Source organism: Globicephala melas, chromosome X, assembly GCF_963455315.2.
Source record: "Globicephala melas chromosome X, mGloMel1.2, whole genome shotgun sequence".
NCBI classification, from domain to species: Eukaryota; Metazoa; Chordata; class Mammalia; order Artiodactyla; family Delphinidae; genus Globicephala; species Globicephala melas.
Window position 1 is genome coordinate 50,087,908 of NC_083335.1, and position 20,301 is coordinate 50,108,208.

A 20,301-nucleotide genomic window follows, 5' to 3' on the forward strand; every position below is an offset into this window, starting at 1 on the left:
CACATTCTTCTCAAGTGCTCATGGAACATTCTCCAGGATAGGTCATATCTTGGTTCACATATCAAGCCTTGGTAACTTTAAGAAAATTGAAATTGTATGAAGTATCTTTTCTGACCACAACATTATGAGACTAGATATCAATTACAGGAAAAAATCTGTAAAAAATACAAAACATAGAGGCTAAACAATATACTATTAAATAACCAAGATATCACTGAATAAATCAAAGAGGAAATCAAAATATACCTAGAAACAAATGACAATGAAAACATGATGGAGACTTCCAGTAAGATGGTGGAAGAGTAAGACGTGGAGATCACCTTCCTCCTCACAGATACACCAGAAATACAGTTACACGTGGAACATCTCCTAAAGAACACTTACTGAACGCTGGCAGAAGACCTCAGACCTCCCAAAAGGTAAGAAAGTCCCCATGTACCTGGGTAGGGCAAAAGAAAAAAGAATAAACAGAGACAGAAGGATAGGGACGGGACTTGCACCAGTGGGAGTGTGAAGGAGGAAAGTTTTCCACACACTAGGAAGCCCCTTCGCGGACAGAGACTGCAGGTGGTGGAGAGGGAAAGCTTCGGAGCCATGGAGGAGAGCACAGCAACAGGGGTGCGGAGAGCAAAGCGGAGAGATTCCCGCACAGAGGATCGGTGCTGACTGGCACTCAGCAGCCCGAGAGGCTCGTCTGCTCACCTGCCAGGGTGGACGGGGCTGGAAGCTGAGGCTAGGGCTTCGGTCGGAGCACAGGGAGAGGACTGGGGTTGTCGGCTTGAACACAGCCTGGAGGGGGTTAGTGCACCATGGCTGGCGGGGAGTCTGGGTAAAATTCTGGACCTGCCAAAGAGGCAAGAGACTTTTTCTTCCCTCTTTGTTTCCTGGTGAAGGAGGAGAGGGGATTAAGAGCACTGCTTAAAGGAGCTCCAGAGATGGATGCGAGCTGCGGCTAAAAGCGCGGACCCCAGAGACAGGCATGAGATGTTAAGACTGCTGCTGCCGCCACCAAGAAGCCTGTGTGCGAGCACAAGTCACTATCAACACCCCCCTTCCGGACAGCCTGGGCAGCCCACTACTGCCAGGGTCCCAGGATACAGGGACAACTCCCCCGGGAGAACGCATGGCATGCGTCAGGCTGGTGCAACATCACGCTGGCCTCTGCCGCTGCAGGCTTGCCCTGCACTCCGTGCCCCTTTCTCCCTCCGGCCTGAGTGAGCCAGAGCCCCCGAATCAGCTGCTCCTTTGACACCATCCTGTCTGAGTGAAGAACAGATGCCCTCTGGTGACCTATACGAAGAGGCAGGGCCAAATCCAAAGCTGAGCCTCTGGGAGCTGTGAGAACAAAGAAGAAAAGGGGAAGTCTCTCCAAGCTGCCTCAGAAGTAGCGGATTAAAGCTCCACAATCAACTTGATGTACCCTGCATCTGTGGAATACATGAATAGACAATGAATCATCCCAAATTAAGGAAGTGGACTTTGAGAGCAAGATTTGTGATTTTTCCCCTTTTCCATTTTTTGTGAGTGTGTATGTGTATGCTTCTGTGTGAGATTTTGTCTGTATAGCTTTGCTTCCACCATTTGTCCTAGGGCTCTATCCATCCGTTTTTCTTTCTCTTAATAATTATTTTTTTATTTAAATAACTTTATTATATTTCATCTTACTTTATTACATTTTACTTTATCTTCTTTCTTTCTTTTTCCCTTCCTTCCCTCCTCTCTTCCTTCCTTCCTCCCTCCCTCCCTCCCTTCTTTCTTTCTTTCTTTCTTTCATTCTTTCTTTCTTGCCTTCTACCTCTACTAATTCTTTCTTTCTACTTTTACTCCCTTTTATTCTGAGTGGTGTGGATGAAAGGCTCTTGGTGCTAAAGCCAGGAGTCTGTGCTGTGCCTCTGAGGTGGGAGAGCCAAATTCAGGACACTGGTCCACAAGAGACCTCCCAGCTCCACATAATATAAAATGGCAAAAATCTCCCAGAGAACTCCATCTCAATGCCAGCACCCAGCTTCATTCAACAACCAGCAAGGCACAGTGCTGAACATCCTATGCCAAACAACTAGCAAGACAGGAACACAACCACACCCATTAGCAGAGAGGCTGCCTAAAATCATAATAAATGCCTAAATGCCTAAAATCATAACCCCAAAACACACCATCAGATGTGGACTTGCCCAACAGAAAGACAAGATCCAGCCACATACACCACAACACAGGCACTAGTCCCCTCCACAAGGAAGCCTACACAACCCACTGAACAAAACTTAGCTACTGGGGACAGACACCAAAAACAACAGGAACTATGAACCTGCAGCCTGTGAAAATGAGACCCCAAACACAGTAAGATAAGCAAAATGAGAAGACAGAAAAACACACAGCAGATGAAAGAGCAAGATAAAAACCCACCAGAAAAAACAAATGAAGAGGAAATAGGCAGTCTACCTGAAAAAGAATTCAGAATAATGATAGTAAAGATGATCCAAAATCTTGGAAATAGAATGGAGAAAATGCAAGAAACATTTAAAAAGAACCTAGAAGAACTAAAGATGAAACAAACAATGATGAACAACACAATAAATGAAATGAAAAATACTCTAGATGGGATCAATAGCAGAATAACTGAGGCAGAAGAACAGATAAGTGACCTGGAGGTTAAAAGAGTGGAAATAACTACTGCAGAGCAGAATAAAGAAAAAAGAATGAAAAGAACTGAGGACAGTCTCAGAGACCTCTGGGAAAACATTAAAGACATGAACATTTGAATTATAGGGGTTCCAGAAGAAGAGAAAAAGAAAGGGACAGAGAAAATATTTGAACAGTTTATAGTTGAAAACTTCCCTAATATGGGAAAGGAAATAGTTAATCAAGTCCAGGAAGCACAGAGAGTCCCATACAAGATAAATCCAAGGAGAAACATGCCAAGACACATATTAATCAAACTGTCAAAAATTAAATACAAAAAAAAAAAATATTAAAAGCAGCAAGGGAAAAACAGCAAATAACATACAAGGAAATCCCCATAAGGTTAACAGCTGATCTTTCAGCAGAAACTCTGCAAGCCAGAAAGGACTGGCAGGACATATTTAAAGTGATGAAGGAGAAAAACCTGCAACCAAGGTGACTGTAACCAGCAAGGATCTCATTCAGATTTGATGGACAAATTAAAACCTTTACAGACAAGTAAAAGCTGAGAGAGCTCAGTACTGCCAAACCACTCTACAAAAACTGCTAAATGAACTTTTCTCTGCAAGAAACACAAGAGAAGGAAAAGACCTACAATAACGAACCCAAAACAATTAAGAAAATGGGAATAGGAACATACATATTGATAATTACCTTAAATGTAAAGGGACTAAATACTCCCACCAAAAGACACAGATTGGCTGAATGGACACAAAAAGAAGACCCATATATTTGCTGTCTACAAGAGACCCACTTCAGACCTAGAGACACATACAGACTGAAAGTAATGGGATGGAAAATGTTATTTCATGCAAATGGAATCCAAAAGAAAGCTGGAGTAGAAATTCTCATATCAGACAACATGACTTTAAAATAAAGACTATTAGAAGAGACAAAGAAAGACACTACATAATGAGCAAGGGATTGATCCAAGAAGAAGATATAACAATTGTAAATATTTATGCACCCAATATAGGAGCACCTCAATACAGAAAGCAAATACTAACAGGCATAAAAGGGGAAATCGACAGTAACACATCCATAGTAGGGGACTTTAACACCCCACTTTCACCAATGGACAGATGATCCAGCATGAAAATAAATAAGGAAACACAAGCTTTAAATGATACATTAAACAACATGGACTTATTTGATATTTATAGGATAGTCCATCCAAAAACAACAGAATACACATTTTTCTCTATTGCTCATGGAACATTCTCCCGGATAGATTATATCTTGGGTCACAAATCAAGCCTTGGTAAATTTCAGAAAATTGAAATTGAATCAAGTATCTTTTCCGACCACAAGGCTATGAGAATAGATATCAATTACAGGAAAAGGTCTGTAAAAAATACAAACATTTGTAGGCTGAACAATACACTACATAATAACAAAGTGATCACTGAAGAAATCAAAGAGGAAATAAAAAAATACCTAGAAACAAATGACAATGGAGACACGATGATCCAAAATCTATGGGATGCAAAAAAAGGAGTTCTAAGAGGGAAGTTGATAGCAATACAATCCTACCTCAAGAAACAGGACACATCTCAAATAAACAACCTAACCTTACACTTAAAGCAATTAGAGAAAGAAGAACAAAATACCCCAAAGTTAACAGAAGGAAAGAAATCATAAAAATCAGATCAGAAATAAATGAAAAAGAAATGAAGGAAATGATAGCAAAGATCAATAAAACTAAAACCTGGTTCTTTGAGAAGACAAACAAAATTGATAAACCATTAGCCAGACTCATCAAGAAAAAAAGGGAGAAGACTCAAATCAATAGAATTAGAAATGAAAAAGGAGAAGTAACAACTGACACTGCAGAAATGCAAAAGATCATGAGAGATTACTACAAGCAACTCTATGCCAATAAAATGGAAAACCTGGAAGAAATGGACAAATTCTTAGAAAGGCACAACCTGCCAAGACTGAATCAGGAAAAAATAGAAAATATGAACAGACCAATCACAAGCACTGAAATTGAAACTGTGATTAAAAATCTTCCAACAAACAAAAACCCAGGACCAGATGGCTTCACAGATGAATTCTATCAAACATTTAGAGAAGAGCTGTCACCTATCCTTCTCAAACTCTTCCAAAATACAGCAGTTGGAGGAACACTCCCAAACTCATTCTATGAGTCCACCATCACCCTGATACCAAAACCAGACAAGGATGTCACCAAGAAAGAAAAAACATATGATCATCTCAATAGATGCAGATAAAGCTTTTGACAAAATTCAACACCCATTTATGATAAAAACCCTGCAGAAAGTAGGCACAGAGGGAACTTTCCTCAACATAATAAAGGCCATATATGACAAACCCACAGCCAACATCATCCTCAATGGTGAAAAACTGAAAGCATTTCCACTAAGATCAGGAAGAAGACAAGGTTGCCCACTCTCAACACTCTTATTCAACATAGTTTTGGAAGTTTTAGCCACAGCAATCAGAGAAGAAAAGCAAATAAAAGGAATCCAAATCGGAAAAGAAGAAGTAAAGCTGTCACTGTTTGCAGATGACATGATACTATACATAGAGAATCCTAAATATGCTACCAGAAAACTGCTAGAGCTAATCAATGAAATTGGTAAAGTAGCAGGATACAAAATTAATGCACAGAAATCTCTGGCATTCCTATACACTAATGATGAGAAATCTGAAAATGAAATCAAGGAAACACTCCCATTTATCATTGCAACAAAAAGAATAAAATATCTAGGAATAAACCTACCTAAGGAGACAAAAGACCTGTATGCAGAATATTATAAGACACTGATGAAAGAAATTAAATATGATCCAAATAGATTGAGAGATATACCATGTTCTTGGATTGGAAGAATCAACATTGTGAAAATGACGATACTACCTAAAGCAACCTACAGAGTCAATTAATTCCCTATCAAACTACCACTGGCATTTTTCACAGAACTAGAAGAAAAAATTTCACAATTTGTATGGAAACACAAAAGACCCCGAATAGCCAAAGCAATCTCGAGAATGCAAAATGGAGCCAGAGGAATCAGCCTCCCTAACTTCAGACTATACTACAAAGCTACAGAAATCAAGACAGTATGGTACTGGCATAAAAACAGAAAGATAGATCAATGGAACAGGATAGAAAGCCCAGAGATAAACCCATGCACACATGGTCACTTTATCTTTGATAAAGGATGCAGGAATGTACAGTGGAGAAAGGACAGCCTCTCAAAGAGTGGTGCTGGGAAAACTGGGCAGGTACATGTACAAGTATGAAATTAGATCACTCCCTAACACCATACAAAAAATAAGCTCAAAATGGATTAAAGACCTAAATATAAGGCCAGAAACTATCAAACTCTTAGAGGAAAACATAGGCAGGACACTCTATGACATAAATCACAGCAAGATCCTTTTTGACCCACCTCCTAGAGAAATGGAAATAAAAACAAAAATAAACAAATGGGACCTAATGAAACTTCAAAGCTTTTGCACAACAAAGGAAACCATAAACAAGACCAAAAGACAACCCTCAGAATGGGCGAAAGTATTTGCAAATGAAGCAACTGACAAAAGATTAATCTCCAATATTTACAAGCAGCTCATGCAGTTTAATAACAAAAAACAAACAACCTAATCCAGAAATGGGCAGAAGACCTAAATAGACATTTCTCCAAAGAAGATATACAGACTGCCAACAAAAACATGAAAGAATGCTCAAAATCACTAATCATTATAGAAATGCAAATCAAAACTACAATGAGATATCATCTCACACTGGTCAGAATGGCCATCATCAAAAAATCTAGAAACAATAAATGCTGGAGAGAGTGTGGAGAAAAGGGAACCCTCTAGCACTGTTGGTGGGAATGTAAATTGATATAACCACTGTGGAGAACAGTATGGAAGTTCTTTAAAAAACTACAAGTAGACCTACCATATGACCCAGCAATCCCACTACTGGGTATATACCCTGAGAAAACCATACTTCAAAAAGAGTCATGAACCAAATTTTTCATTGCAGCTCTATTTACAATAGCCTGGAGATGGAAACAACCTAAATGTCTACCATCGGATGAATGGATAAAGAAGATGTGTCACATATATACAATGGAATATTACTCAGCCATAAAAAGAAACGAAATTGAGCTATTTGTAATGAGGTGGATAGACTTAGAGTATGTCATACAGAGTGAAGTAAGTCAGAAAGAGAGAGATAAATACCATATGCTAACACATATATATGGAATTTAAGAAAAAGAAATGTCATGAAGAACCTAGGGGTAAGACAGGCATAAAGACACAGACCTACTAGAGAATGGACTTGAGGATATGGGGAGGGGGAATGGTAAGCTGTGACAAAGCAAGAGAGAGGCATGGACATATATACACTAACAAACATAAGGTAGATAGCTAGTGGGAAGCAGCCACATAGCACAGGGAGATTAGCTCGGTGCTTTGTGATCGCCTGGAGGGGTGGGATAGGGAGGGTTGGAGGGAGGGAGACGCAAGAGGGAATAGATATTGGAACATATGTGTATATATATATATATATATATATATATATATAACCGATTCATTTTGTTGTAAAGCAGAAACTAACACCCCTTTGTAAAGCAATTTTATTCCAATAAATATGTTTAAAAAAAAAATTATGACCCAAATCCTATGGGATGCAGGAAAAGCAGTTTTAAGAGGGAAGTTTATAGCAATACAAACTTACCTCAAGAAACAAGAGTCATCTCAAATAAACAACCTAACTTACATCTAAAGCCTTTAGAGAAAGATCACAGAACCCCAAAGTTAGCAGAAGGAAATAAATCATAAAAGTCAGAGCAGAAATAAATGAAAAAGAAATGAAGGAAACAATAGCAAAGATCAATAAAAATAAAGCTGGTTCTTTGAGAGGATAAACAAAATTGATAAACCATTAGCCAGACTCATCAAGAAAAATAGGGAGAAGACTCAAATTATTAGAATTAGAAATGAAAAAGAAGTAACTACTGACATTGCAGAAATACAAAGGATCATGAGAGATTACTACAAGCACCTATATGCCAATAAAATGGACAACCTGGAAGAAATGGACAAATGCTTTTTCTCCATACCTGTTAATAAAGATGACCAGAAGCAGTTTTCTTTCAGCTGGCAAGGTGAGAAATATACTTTTACTGTCCTATTTCAGAGGTATGTCTACTATCTGGCCCTATGTCATTATTTAGTTCATGTGGATCTTAGTCGCCTTTTCCTTCTGCAAGTTTTCACACTGATCCATTACATTGATAAATTTATGCTGATTGAACCTAGTAAACCAGAAGTAACAGCCTACTTATTGGCAAGACATTTGCTTATCAGAGGATGGGGAATAAATCTAACAAACTCTTATAGGTTGTCTACTTCAGTGAAATATCTACGTGTCTAGTGTTATGGGGTATGTTGAGCTATCCCTTCAAAGGTGAAGAACAAATTGTTGCATCTAGCCCCTCCAACAACTAAAGGAGAAACACAATGCTGAGTGGACCTCTTTGGATTTTGGAGGCAATATATTCCTCATTTGGGTGTGTTACTTTTGCCCATGTACTGGGTAACCCAAAAAGCTGCTAGTTTTAAGTGGGGCACAGAAGAAGGGAAAGTTCCGCAGCAGGTCCAAGCTATTGTGCAAGCAATTACATCACTTGGACCATATGATCCAGCAGATCCAATGGTACTTGAAATGTCGGTGGCAGATCGGGATGCTCTGTGGAGCCTTTGGAAGGTCCCTATAGGTGAATCTTAGTGCATGCCTTTAGGATTTTGCAACAAAACTGTGCCATCCTCTTAAGGTAGCTACTCTCCTTTTGAGACACTTTTTTTTTTTTTTTTTGCCTGCAACTGGGCCTTAATAAAGACTGAATGCAACAGTAGGCCACCAAGTTACCATGTGCTGTGAGCTTTCCATCCTGAACTTGGTGTTATCTGATCCACCAAGTTATACAATTGCACATACACAGAAGCATTCCATCATCAAATGGAAGTGGTTTATAACTAACTGGGCCAGAGCAGGCCTTGAAGGTATAAGTTACATGAAGAAGTGGCCAAAATGTCCATGGTCCCCATTCCTGCTACATTGCTGTCTCTCTCACAGCCTACACCTATGGTTTCATGGGGAGTTCCCTACCATCAGTTGACAGAGGAAGACAAGAATCAGGCCTGGTTTACTGATGGTTTTGTGTGAAATTCAGGTACCATCTACAGGTGGAGAGCTGCAGCACTGCAGCTCCTTTCTGGAACATAGTTGAAGGATAGTGGTGAAGGGAGATCATCCCAGTAGACAGACTTTCAGTAGTGCACCTAATTGCTTACTTTTTTTTTGAAGGAGAAATGGCTGGATGTGCAATTATATACTGATTCATGGGCTGAGGCCAATGATTTGGCTAGATAGTCAGGGACTTGGAAGAAACATGGGTGACATAGAAATTTGAGAAAGGTATATGGATAGATGTCTCTGAATGGGCAAACCATATGAAGATAATTGTGTCCTTTGTGAATGGTCATCAAAAGGTGATCTCAGTAGAGAAGAATTTTAATAATCAAGTGGATAGAATGACCTGTTCTGTGAGTACCAGTCAGCCTCTCCCTAACCACTCCTATCATCACTCAATGGACTCATGAACATTGTGGTCATGGTGGCAGAAATGGAGGTTATGCATAGGCTCAGCGACATGAACTTCAACTCAGCAATGCTGACTTGGGCACAGCCACTGCTGAGTGTCCAATCTGCCAGCAGCAGAGACCAACAATGAGTCTCCTGAATGACAGCAATCCCTGGGTAGTCACTCAGCCAGCTACCTGGGCCATATTGATTACACTGGACCATGTACATGATGAAAGGGGCAGTGTTTTGTTTTTACTGGAGTAGACACTCAATATGGATTTGCCTTCCTTGCACACAATACTTTTGCCAAAACTACCATCTGTGGACTTACAGAATGCCTTGTCCACTATTAGGGCATTCTACACAGCATCACTTCTGATCAAGGAGCTCACTTCACAGCAAATAGTGTGTGACAGTGGGCCCATGCTTATGGAATTCACTGGTTTTACCACGTTCTTCACTACCATGCAGGATATAGCTTGATACGATGGAAGGTGGAATGGCCTTTTGAAGACTCAGTTACAGTGCCAGCTAAGTGGAAACACCTTGCAGGGCTGGTGTAAGGTTCTCTAGAACACTCTATGTGCTATAAATTGCATCCAATATATAGTACTGTTTCTCTCACAGCCAGGATTCATGGGTCCAGGAATAAAGGGGTGGAAATGGCCCCACTCACTGTTACCCCAAATAACCTACTAGCAAAATTTTGGCTTCCTATGCCTGTGAGCTTATGTTTTTCAGGTCTAGTGATCTTAGAGAGAAATGCTTCCATCATGAAATACACCAATGATTCCACTGAAGTAAAAATTAAAACTGGCTCCAGCCACTTTGGGCTCCTTATTCCTCTGAATCAACAGATAAAGCAGGAAGTTATGGTGTTGGCTGCAGTGATTGATCCTGATTACCAAAGGGAAATTGGACTACTACTCCACATGGAGTAAAGGAGATTGTGTTTCCAATACAGGAGACCACTTAACACATCTCTTAGTATTACTATGCCCTTTGATTAAGATCAATTCAAAACTACAACATTTCAATCTAGGCCGAGACCCTAGGGACTTGTCTGCCTCCATAATTGTGTGGGATTATTCCTTATTAATATATAAGGATATATTGAGTGTTTTGTTTCTCTGGAAAATTCTGACTAATACATGGACCGTTTTTGTTTTGTGACTATCCATTTTCTATTTTATCTTATTTTTCTAATGGAATTTAAAATTTCCTTTCAATGATCATCTTTCCCCTTCTCTCGTTTATATGGTTGTGGTCAAGACAACATCATCTCTCACTGAAGAACTGGGCACCAATCCATGATCAGCTAATCAGACACTCACAGTAATTGGTTCAGGGATGAGAACATGACCTAGTTTGGACTGGTTATAGTCATGCCTGGGACTTTTTTAGAAAGAGTGAAAAAAAGTGGCTCTCTTTCCACTGAGGTGTTAATTTCTAGTTGCTGTGGTTACCTTTCAACTATAAGAGCAAAGTCTTTCTGAGAATGATGCAAACATAGAACCAAAATATGGAGATAATGAAATTCTTAATGAAAATTTTGACCTTATCAATCTAGCTATTCTTCAAGTCTACCTTTGGATTTTTCAGTTATATAAACTATTCTTGATGGGTTTCTGTCACTTATAACTAAGAAAGTCCTGTTTAATACAACTCGTACGGCTGAAAATATTTCATTTTATCTTCCCATATGAATGCTATCTTGCTTGAGCATGTGTTTCTTGCCTTACAATCATTTTCTTTCCATTCTTGAGATATTCTCCTACAGTATAACTTACACTTATACAAATGAGAAATTCAGTGACAGTATGATTCTCTTTCATAGCTATTGTGCTTTTTCTCTTTATGGGAGATTAACAGAGTTTCCTTTTTTTCCCTGTAATTTAAAAATTTTTCCATCACTTGTCTAAGTGTAGTTCTTCTTTAATACTACTTCCTGAAATTTTGCATGTGCTTGGGTATAAAAATTCAATTTTTTAATTACTTTGGTTCAAAATTCAGTGAAGTTTTCTTTTTAATTACTCTATCTTTGAGCATAGATTTCCTTTCATCTTTTCCTTCCTTCCTTTTTTCTCGCTCCCTCCCTCCCTCCCTAAATCCATATTCTATTTTAGTTACTTATTTTGTCATTATTAGTAATGTTAATAGAAATGATAAAATATCTCAGCCTTTATTCATTGTAATACAGCCATGATATTAATTTTATTAGAAGACTACATTTCTTGATCAGGTAGAGATATGATTCTGTGTTATATTCAAAGGACATCCTACTTTTTAAATGAAATTTTGAAATTGCATACTGTGAATAATGAGAAATTATGTTATATAGTTTCATCTTTTATTTCAGTCCCATATTACTGAGTCACAAATGTCACTTCATGTGTTTCTGAGGCAAGAAGGAAGCTTGACATTATGGTATCTAAACATTCATATAAACTTTTCAAAAATATCCATTTAATATGAGAAGTTATGCTACTCTTAGAAATAAGTTATAGCATAATAATAGACTTATATCTTAAATGTTGACTTGAGATTTATTGTAGGGATTTTTAAGGAAAATTTAGGGGAGAAATAACACTATTGCATAGTAATATTTTAAATCTTAAGAAATTATCTTTAAATATCACACAATTTTCAAATTCCCAGATGTTATTTATTTATCATATATGCATATGGATTTGAAGATACTTAAATTATCAAGACTTCAGGAAACAATTACTACTGAAATTTTCTTTTGTTAATTCAAATGCTTTAAGTTACACAATGAAGTTGTTTCACCATACTACATCTAGATTATATTTCCAAACAATTGAAGAATTTACTGCATGTTTTTAGTATTCAGTTATTTGAAATTATATACATAGTCATAGTAATGCTCTGACTTAGAATGCATTCATCTATTTTTATTATAAATTATTTTTTATTTATTATTTTTTTTTAAGTGAAAATTGTTTAATCATCTTAGAGCAGTCGAAATACAATATAAGATTGGTATCTTGGTGTCTGAAAGCAATCATTTTACCATTTGCATTTTAATCTTTTGTATTATTCATTTAAGTTGATGGTTAATTAAAAAACCTAGTTTTAATCAAAGTTGTTTTCAAACATTGTCATAATGTCACTTTGAAGAGTCATATCAATGGTACCAGCCATTGCTTCTCTTCTCCTCCACTCTTGCTCTTTCCCCCTTGCTAAATTACAGTCTTTGAGAAGCCAGAGTTTGCCTCCATCTTGAGCTTACAGTGACTGCTGACGTTCTTTCTGCTCTTCTCCAAGACACTTGTTTTGCATTTTATTTGGAAAAAATTCTAGAGTGAAGCCATGGTCCCTTTGATTTTCTTGAAATACTTTTGGTTCCTTTGTATTCTGTTCCAGATGTTTCTGTATTAGTTCCTGTGTTTGAGCTCTCACTTCCTTTTCTATCACTGCTTTTCTAAATTGGTTGAAGAGTTCATCTGATGATTTCATTACCCCTGATGTTTTGACTGGTTTGCCTAAACTTTTCCAAGAATCTGCATTCTTGATCTTTATATCCTTTTGCACTGGAACTTGGCATTCTGATTCTAACACCACTGTGTCATTATCACCAGACTGATGCATCACAGTTAGGCCATTCAAGCATTGTTCAGGATTATCTGAAAGAGGCAGAATTTGTAAAAGTGAAATATTTTCCACACTCTGTAAACATTCTGATTCTTGATAACTTGATAACTAACTGGTGGTGATTTGGTGGTGTTCCACCTGAACATGTAGTCTGATGAACCAGGCTAGTTTTCCCAGAGGTTGTATCTTGCACAGAAGATTGTATCTTTACTTTCTCTTTAGAAGAAGAATCATTCTGTTTTACTCCAGTAAATTTAGGAAACATTTCTGATTCGGAATCACTGCGTCTGAAGAACTTGAATCACTGCTACTACTTTCAGACTCTGATGAGCTACTGATGCTGCTACTGCTGCTGTTTTCATTCATTCGGGAACCACTTCCAATGGCCTATTTTTATTATAAATTATATTTTAAAAAGAATCAAGTTTTACAAGTGTTCTCTTAAGTAAAGTTTGCAATCCAGATTACTGTATAAACATGTTATGAATGTGCAGTTGGTGAGGATAACAAGAATAAATGTTTATTAATAGATCACTTCAGTCACTATTGTAATCTTGGATTATATTCACTGTCATTACTATGACTGTAATACCTTCTTTCCCACATTTCTTTTTAGGCAGTTTCCCCTCCTTCCAGTTTAGCCATATAGACTGAGTAGGAACTGCCATTCTCTCATGTGACCCTACCACAATGGGCACCATTGATAGTCAAGGGATAGACACTTAAACCAACCTGAGACAGCCATTTTTTGAGATTTTTCTAACTAGAGATATCAGTTAACAGCCTTTTGCTTTCCAGTCACAAAGACATAAGGATAGAAGTCTAGAGTTGTTGGGTATATACCTCCTTTTATAGGGAAAACAAGTCATAAAATAAAGTGTAGTAAAGAAAGAAGAAAAGATGAAAGATGAAGAGACAGTTCTGACAGCATCGGAGACCATAGTTCTAGATTTTCTTGGCTTTCTTAAGATTATTTGTTGTTCAGCCATTATCTGAGCCTGGGAACTGAGCCACTGTAGTTTCTTAGTAATTAATTTCTTTTTTTTCTTCTTATTCTACCTTTTTTTTTTTTTTGCTTAAGTTATTCCAGTTAGTTTTCTGTTACTTGAAAACTAAATAGCCTGCCTAACTAATATACAAAGTCTTGCTCTTGCACATATATTGAAATTATCCCTAAGAAGAGCAAATCTGAAGAGTATTTCTCAAGTCAGTTCCTACCAATAACACAGCCCCCTCTGAAGGAGTATATTCTTACTCTACATCCAGCCTTTTTCTGAGGTTTGTGGTGGTTTATAAATGTGTCCAACATGAAAAGTTCTATCAAAACAGAGGTGATGAACTAGACAGTAAATATGGGGAAATTCTATCATTTGCTAGCAACAAGAGAAGCTGAGAGTGACTCATACGTCAAAGTGTGAGTAAGCAGAAGCAAGAAATAAAAAGAAACCATAAAAAAAAGAAAGAAAATATAAAGAGAAGGTGCACAATGTAAAGACTGAGGCAGTTTGTTGGTAGTAACACGTACAGGAGAAGTAAAGTCAAGAGGCATGGTATTGCCACAATGGAGAAAACTTAATGAATCCATAATGCTAACAGACTAATATGATAATCTGGATCCCAGAGGACTGGGCTTGTATCTTCTAAACTGCATTTTATCTCCAATTGTAGAGTTATACAGCTGTTTCTGCAATCCTGTAAAATTGCTATTTCCTTTACTTCCATATATGGTATTCATTATTTATCGTTTGAGGTAATGAGTGACTAAACCTTTTGACTAAAATAAACTAAATATCACAGTTCTGCACTTTCTATCTCACACCATTGTAAATTACTTACAAATATATATATATATAGTTTTATAATGTCTCACAGACAAATTACAAGAAATCAGGTAATCATAAACACTTCACCCATGCAACAGTTAAAACATTAAGTCTATTAGAACAAAAAAAATTAGTATGGTAAGAAAAATTGGGTAGCTTCCTTTTTAAATATTATTTTTCCTTCTGAAATCTTCAAATATTGATTTCAGGTTTTCTATTTTGTTTTTATTTCTTAATACATTATTTTAAAAGTTTTATGCTCCATTGGAACATTGAATCTGAGTCCCTACCCACCTTGGCAAAATATATGAGAATATATATCTATGGGACTTCCTTGTTATTATTTATTTTTAATACACACTTTAATTAAAATTTTGGTAGAATAAATATGATATCACTAATGGGATAACACTTTCTATCAATATATATACACACACATACATATATATATATATTCATATATATATATGTATTGTAAGTATACATATAAGATCTTGACAAAAATAAGTCTAAATGGACATTAAATTTATTAAGAGTAAAGGGAAACTAAGAAAGGCAATCACTAATAAGTAAACAACATGCATTACTGTGAGTGATTGTTTTACTTACAACATATAGACAACATAAATTTAGTATATTAAAAAAGGAAGATAAAATGTTCTTCTTGCTTTGATAGAATAACTAGTAGTGGACTTACCTCCCCCTTCCAGAAAAAATTAGAAAACTTGGGGGAAAAAAGGATACTGTTTTCAGACATTGGTCAACATGCAACTTAGCACTGTGATCAGTAAAAGGCTATAACAAGGTAAATAGTGCAATATCCTAGACAGAGGAACAGGGAAGATGAACCCAGGGGAGGAACTGTGGTCTCCCTAAATTTAAGGTATAGAAATTGGAATTTAGGGAGGTTTAGATGACTGGAATTTGTAGGGCAGAGTACCAGAGAAGAAGGTACAATACAGAGGAAGAACTCCAGAAATTTGCAGAGAAAACAGTTTGAGATTTTTGTGCAGTAAAAAACTGAACATAAAAAAAAAACTGAACATCCATGAGACTATACAGAGAACAATAACTGGGAATTTCCAACCTGAATGATTCCCAGATATCACACAGGGCTGGGAAGCATTCAAATTCTAACCAAACAGCTTAGGGAAACCTCACTATACCTACCACAGGGCACTCAGTAGAGATCTCAGAAGCTTCACACCTTAGTAGTAGAACATAATTATCTCTATGGTTAAAGCTACTCCACACATACCCTAACAAAGCTTAAAAGCAAGTCCCAAATGAATCAAGCTTACCTGTAAGTTAATGCAATGGTAAAAGTTATGCCATGCAAACATTAGTATAAACAAAGCAACAGTAGCTATATTAATGCTAGATAAAGTAGACTTCAAAACAAAGATTACTAAGGAAAGAGATAACAATAAAAGGTTGGATTGAGTATATTAATATCAGACTAGGGAAAGTTTAGGACAAGTAATAGTAGCAGAAATATCTCATTCCATGAGAAGAAGGTGTAGTTATATAGTCTCCTTTACCTAGGGTCACACACCAGTTACCCATCTGGACTTAAAATAAGAAGAGGACCCAGATAAAATTTTCTAATCCAAGAATCAAGACATTTGAGAAAGAAAACGTTTCTTGTGGAATATCAATTTTTCTTTGAATATCAGTGACCAAGCCTGGAGAACTCAAGGCATAGTTTATACCATTAAAAAAAAGTGTAAAATAATTCATGGCTACATAAAAACAAGTTTCCAACCACATACAGAGGAAATAAAAGCATCTCTGTTCTGACTAGAGTAGGATGGAGAAAACTAAAAGAAACGACCAAGACAATAATCTTGATCTAACAACCTGAGAAAAGTGACTCAATTCTATTAGAGTATTGTAAACCTGGAAGTGGATGATAGTAACTCAGAGAGAGGTCTAAGGAACTAAATGGTGAGGTGACTTACTCTGAATCCTGATTGAAAATTTGAGGGGAAACAACTTTGTGGAATGTCACTGTAGAGTAAGAATAAGCATAAGATTAGTTTCCTTTGGAGGAGAGTAACTGAGTTGGGATAAAACCCTCACTGTTCATCATTAAGTATACCATAAAATTTGAACAATGTGAATGAATTACATCTTCAATTTTATTTATGTACATATATATGAAAAAGGATTAAGTTTTTCTAAAGGTAATTGATTCATTGGCTCTGATTTTTTTGCACTCTGCTAAAATTGTAAACCCAAGGAACATAACACATGGAGCATTAAGGTAAGTACATAATTTATATTAATATACAGTAAACATAAATGCCTATTATAAATGGCACATATATAATTTGTGTTTCTCTATTAAAAAGTGTCAGTTGTCAGCCAAAAGAGGAGTAAAGCTGAGAGGATGTGCAAGAGAGGAAAGAACAGGTAAAGCCAATTTACAATACATTTCCTTAAAATAGAAAATAGAAAAAATAAATAAAGAGGATATAGTGTTTTTTATTATTATTATTGTCTGGCTACTGAATATCTCTAGACCTTCTTATTCAGGGAAAGAGGGTCATGATGGGAAGTGGAGCTCTACTTCCTACCCTGAGAATCAAAGATGATACTTGTGCAAGTCTGGGTCCACTGGATACACTTGACAAGAAATTTGAAAATTGAAAGGATAACATAAAGATACAGAGATATTTAAAAATTATGTTGCAGACTTGAGATTCTAGACATGGCATCAGGAGTGTCCAGGAGTGGCCAGAAACGGCAGCTCCAGGGATGTTATGCTAACCAAACTTCAATGAACTTCATTTTGTAGATTCTTATCTTCCTTTGGTTTCTCCTTCATTTTCATACCTGGTTATCCATTTTCCGTTGATTTTGTGACTTATACCTTTTCCTTTTAATAAGCTCGTTTTCTGTATGTTATCCACAGCAAGTTTCTACATTTTACAACTAACAAGCCATGCTTATAAAGTGGATTTTGGGTTGTAGGATACAGGTGATGTTTATTCTGATAGGTGTAAGTGTTTAAATGACTTATGGAGTTTTTTGTATGTTATGTGTGATTAAGTGAAAGAGCAACACTAATCTTGCCTCTGCCATAAACTTGTTATGTATCCTTGAACAAGTCATTCAGTTCTCTGGTACTCAGTGTCCATATATATAAAATCAAGTGACTAGGAGTGACATCATGGAAAATGGCAGTGTAGGGAGCTCAAGAATCAGTCTCTCCACTGAAGGAACCATTATGCTCACAAAAACTGTCTGAATCTTTTTTTTTTTTTTTTTTTTGGAATTCTGGAATCTAGTTTAAAATTTATATTAACAAGGAGAATGCTAAGTAAAGAGAGAGGCTGCTACATTTTAGTAATAAAATATAGTGGTATTTTTGCTTACCCACCTGCCATCTCTTAATTCCCCAGCTCAGTTAGCTGTAGGGACAGAAGCCCACATTCCTGGTACAGCTTTCTGGTGTCAAGGGGAAAGGCAATACAGACCTCTTTCTCAAAAAATTTGTGGTTCTGTGTTCAAATTGGTCTTGTATGTAAAACAACAATTATAAATCTAAGTTAGTGTGCACAAGATGTATAAAAGATGTGTTTGTGGTGGCATTATCAACATAAAGGGAATGTATTAGCCTGCTCAGGGTGCCATAACAAAAAACACAGACTGTGTGACTTAAACAACAAAAATTTATTTCCCAAAGTTACGGAGGCTGGAATTCCAAGACGGTCAGGTAGGCTTTGGTTTCAGATGAGGGCTCTCTTTCTTGTTGGCTGGGGACACCTTCTCACTGCAGTCTTCACACAATCTTCTGAGTTAATCAGAGAGAAAAAGAAATGGGGGGAAGAGAGATATCTGTTTTTTTCTTACATGCTTATAAGGTCATCAATCCTACTGGATTAGGACCCCACCCTTATGACCTCATTAACCTTAATTACCCTCTCACGGCTCTATCTCCACATACAGTCTCATTTGGAGATTAAGATTTCAACACATGAATTTTTGAGTAACACAATTCAGTCCATAGCAGATGGGTGCTGAACTGTATAGGACCAGAGTTTTTGTATGTTATTAAAGCTAAATTGGTATCTATTCAAACTAGACATTTATAAATTTACAGTGTTGATTGTAAACCCCAGGATGAAACAGAACCCTAAGATATATGAAGCAAATAGTGACAAAAGTAAAGAAAGAAATAGACAGTTCTACAGTAATGGTTAGTGACTTGAATACCCCAGTTTAAAAATGGACAGATCAATAAGGAAATAGAGGCTTCAGAACAACGTTATAAAGAAGCTATATCTAATAGACATCTATAAAACATTTCAGCCAATAAGAGCAAAATACATATTCTTCTCAAGTGCACATGAAGCATTGTCCAGATAGACTATAAGTTAGAATTAAAAAAAAACAATAAATTTTCTAAGATTGCAAATATACAAAGTACATTGTTGACCACAATGTACTGAAGCTAAAATCCATAAAAGAAAGAAAATTAAAGAATTCAAAGATTAAGAGTGAGAAACATGCTCTTAAACAACAACATGGTCAAAGAAGAAATCACAAGGCAAATTAGAAAATTATTTGACATTAATGAAAACAAAAACACAGTGTACTGAAGACTTATGGTTTCTAGTCCAACATGTAAGGAGAGTGTCACTCAGACAGTAGTCACTCCTGTCCTCATGACAAAAAATTGTGGAAAACTGAAAATTGACAACTATCTTAGATCAATGAAGATGTTGAGGTATCAGGGTAAACTGTCTCCCCTCAAACTGGAGAGAATGCAAATACAGAGAATCACAGCTTATCAGGAGTATAAACCTCTACTGAAGCCTACAAAGAATATTTTAAAATATCCTTCAAATTACAGGAGAAATAAAGACATCCTCAGACAAATAAAAATTGAAGGAATTGTCACCAGTAGACATAGCCTGCAAGAAAGGTTAAAAGTTCTGCAGAGGAAAGAAAAATTATATAAGTCAGAAACTCAGATCTAAATAAACAAAGGAAGAGCATTAAAAAAGGAGAAAATGAAAGTAAATAAGATCTTTCATTTTTCTTGTTCTTAATTGATTTAAGAGTTAATAGCTTGTTCAAAATGAAAAGAGCAAAAAACTATTAGGTGATTATAGCTTATGGAAGAGTGAAATGAATTAAACCAATTTAATAAGAGATAATAAGGAAGAATTGAGAATAATTTGTTATAAAGGACCTGAATTACCCATGTTATTTGAAAGTGGATTTAGATTAGTTGTATATTACAAACTCTAGGGCAACCACTAAAGAATCTTTTAAAGGAAGTATAGAGAGGGCAGACAGCAGAAGCAAGAAGAACTACAATCCTGCAGCCTGTGGAACAAAAACTACATTCACAGAAAGATAGACAAGATGAAAAGGCAGAGGGCTATGTACCAGATGAAGGAACAAGATAAAACCCCAGAAAAACAACTAAATGAAGTGGAAATAGGCAACCTTCCAGAAAAATAATTCAGAATAATGATAATGCAGATGATCCAGTACCTCAGAAAAAGAATGGAGGCAAAGATCAAGAAGATGCAAGAAATGTTT

General features: G+C 36.5%; 2 pseudogenes; one reads left to right on the forward strand and one right to left on the reverse strand.

Moving 5' to 3' along the window:
• Positions 1 to 7,699: 7,699 nt before the first annotated feature.
• On the forward strand, positions 7,700 to 10,245 carry LOC115846750 (uncharacterized; annotated as a pseudogene).
• A 2,155-nt stretch (positions 10,246 to 12,400) lies between these two features.
• LOC115846749 (bromodomain testis-specific protein-like) lies at positions 12,401 to 13,184 on the reverse strand (annotated as a pseudogene).
• Positions 13,185 to 20,301: the final 7,117 nt, after the last annotated feature.